At 28.7% G+C, this 3,642-nt stretch overlaps 1 long non-coding RNA gene across 1 annotated transcript; it reads right to left on the bottom strand.

Annotated features, from left to right (window-relative positions):
- Window positions 1–1,723: 1,723 nt before the first annotated feature.
- On the bottom strand, window positions 1,724–2,026 carry LOC134272744 (uncharacterized). Its single transcript, XR_009993273.1, has 2 exons — window positions 1,876–2,026; window positions 1,724–1,809 (listed from the first exon to the last, which is right to left on the bottom strand). It is a non-coding gene; the product is annotated as an uncharacterized LOC134272744 (long non-coding RNA).
- Window positions 2,027–3,642: the final 1,616 nt, after the last annotated feature.

A 3,642-nucleotide genomic window follows, 5' to 3' on the forward strand; every position in this document is an offset into this window, starting at 1 on the left:
AAAGTTAGTTACTTACTGAGATTACTGATTTGAGTCCTGTAATTCCTGTAATGCAATAACTTCAACATTGTGTGATAACTTATAGACTTTATAAAAATTAGGTGCAAATTCTTAGGAAAGGATTGAAATGTTAATCAAATGTACAATGTTCAAGGGTGTTTATATGACTATTACTATGTAATACCTAGGGTTTCTGTAAAAATCCTATATTCACTACATAGATAAAGACCTGTATAATATATATTTTAAACTATGATGAAGGAAAAAAAGGGTAAACTATGATGAAGGAAAAAAAAGGGTCAAAAACTCTCCCCTTCATATCTTTCATATTCTGTCATACACAACAATAGATAAATTGCAGTCATTTAACAAAATGAGGTCTAATCAAATCCTAGAATTGATATTGTGATTTTCTGATAGTATGAGATCTTCCAAAAAAAAAATAATTCCCAGACTTCAAAGTATCTAAATGTGACTTTTATTTTTACCAATTCATGTTGAAGACAGTTGTTATGTATGAGAAGTATACATTTAAACCTTTTATTTTTCATCTTATTTCTACAACCCCTAACAAATTACACAGATGTTTAAAAGCTAGCTTTGGTGTAATTATTACTTTCCTGGAACTGTAAATACATTTTGTTTGTGTATGTGTGTGTGTGTGTGTGTCCTATTTTGAATTTAATAGGTCTCAATAGGACCCCCATAAAGATGTAAGTGTCCCCTGATCTGTGATGTAATAATATCTTGAATATTTCTATCAACCATTAGACTTCATGCTTACTACACAGAACAGGTTAGAGTAATACACTTAGTTTTATAGGACACTTTGTCAGGGTCAAAGCATGTGATTATTGAGATAACTACCTTTGACAATAATTTGTAACCTGCAAAATTCACATCATAAGTAAAGAAAGATTCGGAGATTTTCTATAGATTTTTGGATCATTTTTCTCCTGGGTAAAATTCAGTTGTTGTAACTTTAACATTTTGTGATAACCTAGTGACTTTATATCAGCTTTATTGGGTGGCATAGCATATTCTTTGGAAAGAATTGAAATGTAAATCATATGCACTATGTTCAAAGATGTTTAAAGACTATTACTATGTAATACCTTAGAAGTCTGTAAAAATCTTTTCACTGCATAGATAAAGACTGGTTGGAATCATATATGTTTTGAAATAAGGTTTAGGGAAAAAAGTCAAGACTGTGGATATGACTTTTATTCAAATGGTGCAGTACAGCAACTCTGGTGATTTACATACCTTCAGTCATAAATAGATAGGTATTGGGAAGACTCCTCTAGATTTTGAAATTTAATTCAAAAGTATACAACTTTTTTTTTAAAGTTTGAAAGATTAAATGGCAGCATATCATTTGCTTGTGAATTAAAAAAATAAATCCAAACATATACATCTTTGGATGATAATTATATAATTTTATCAATTCCTGGACTTCGGTCTTGATATCATCCTTTAATGTCCTTAAAATTTTAATGACTGTCTTTTAGTTTTAGTTGAATCAGTTTCTTTTCTACATGTGAAAATGACATCATCCAAAGAAGTTCTTTGTCTGCATGTTATATGAAGAAGACAATTTTCATCACAGTGAAAGAGATTGATTTGTTAAACATAATGCATTGATGCACAAATATATTTTAAAATTTCTAATAGCTAGGGTTCATATTTCTTTATATGGAATGCTAAGTACTGTTGATTTCAATTTTTGTGAACAAAGACAAACAAGTAGAAAAAAAATGTACATGATGTGTCAGAAAAGCATGCAGAAACCTGATGACTTTATCATTGCTGATTAAATCAAATTATGAGTTTCATCTTTGTTACATTGTAAACATTTCTAAGTAGGGCACACACCAGAAACTTAAAATTATTATATCAGGGTTTAACACAACAATTCCAAATGATTTTTGGACGCTTTTCATGTATCAGAAAGACAAAACAGAATGTTTGTTCACAGATGTTCCAAAGGAAAACAACCACAAAGAAATGATTTGTAATGTTCTTTATGTGATTCATATAAAATGTATTTTAAAAGTGTACCCTAACATTTATCTTTTGCATTTATATTTTTGTAAAGAATTTTTCAAAACTTTGAAAAAGTAGTCTTATTGTATAATATGGGTAGCTTAAAATCTTGTAAACTTAAAAGTTGTACATGATGTGTTACACATCTTACATATGTAACCATTTCATTTCAGGGTATTCAGCATCTATTGTGATTTTGTCTTAAATTTGTTTGTTCCTGTAATCAATAATTTGAGAATACTCAAATTAGGTAATGCATGAGAGAATAAACAAGAAAATCAGGTTTAAGAAATGGTTTTTACTACAAAGGGGTTAATCCATAAGTAAATTCAGTCTATACATTTAAGGTATTGGTTTATGAAATAAACTTGCATTTAAGCATTTTAAGACAATTGGAAACATTACTTTAACCAGTTAAAAAAAAAATGAATAGATTCACTGTCAGCATGTTATTTCTTGTAAAATAAATGAGAAAACAATTTTATTTGAGTCAGTTTTTTTTTTTTTAAATGTAAATAAAGAAGCATTGGAAGTTGGGAATATTTCACAAAGTTAATTAATTTATACAAAATTTTTTATACATAAGTGAATAGAATTGGGCAGCAGGCAAAGCCTATTTGAGCCTTCTTCCTAAAGAGGGTAATTGAGCATAATTCTCACTAGGATAGTTGGAATATTTTGATTTAAGCATTAAAGAAACTATTTCATATTTAAATATACAAACCATGTTTAGTCATGCAGTATATAGTTTACACTTGACAAAATGTAAACCTTATCTCTATTCAGGGTCAATCCAAAGGTCAAAAAGTAATGAAAAAAATATTTCTCTTTATGTATCAAACATGCAGGTATTATTGCAATAAATTCACTGTATTCATTTTTTGTTCTCTTCTTATGTATGAATAGCTCTGATTTAGGCAATCAAAGCAAATGAGTTATGTCAAATGATGAAGGTATACACAAGAAATTAACATGGACAGAGAATTTTGAGTTTCCCTCAAATATGGCTGCCAAGTGATGTGAAATAAAAACAAAATGTGGATTCATCTATTAGGATTGAAACTTGTACATAATATGAATGATGGGTACTATGACATTAAGAATGACATGAAAGAAATAAGTTTGATTCAATTATATAAACAGTTCTTAATCCATACAGTCAAAATGGAGGGCATATATTTTTCTTTATAGGCATAAAGTAACAAACACTCACCCAATCCATCAAAATTTTACTTTTTGAAGAAAAGGAACCTTACTTACTTTTTGAGTTGACATTCATATTTTTGTGTTTGACAGGTAGACTATAATGGTTTCTGACTAGTATAATGAGAACTTTTTATTTAAGAGTCATCAGATTGTTCTGATATTTTGGTTAAGATATCTGCATGACATCAATTAATTTGTTCATACAAAGGGATAAAAGCTTTTCCAGGTTTCCTCTTTACTCAGATTAGATTGTGTCTTGCTAATATATCCAACATATAAGTTACTCATCAAAGTCAAACAAAGGTAAATAAATGACCTTATTAAGTTTTAAGTCAAAGGGTCAAAGAGATGTGGACATCTGCTAAATTTAATTGTTTAGTTAATATTCAT

This window comes from Saccostrea cucullata, unplaced genomic scaffold (genome assembly GCF_032062105.1).
Source record: "Saccostrea cucullata isolate Sc308-1 unplaced genomic scaffold, CSIRO_AGI_Scuc_v1 ctg8058, whole genome shotgun sequence".
Classification (NCBI taxonomy): domain Eukaryota; kingdom Metazoa; phylum Mollusca; class Bivalvia; order Ostreida; family Ostreidae; genus Saccostrea; species Saccostrea cuccullata.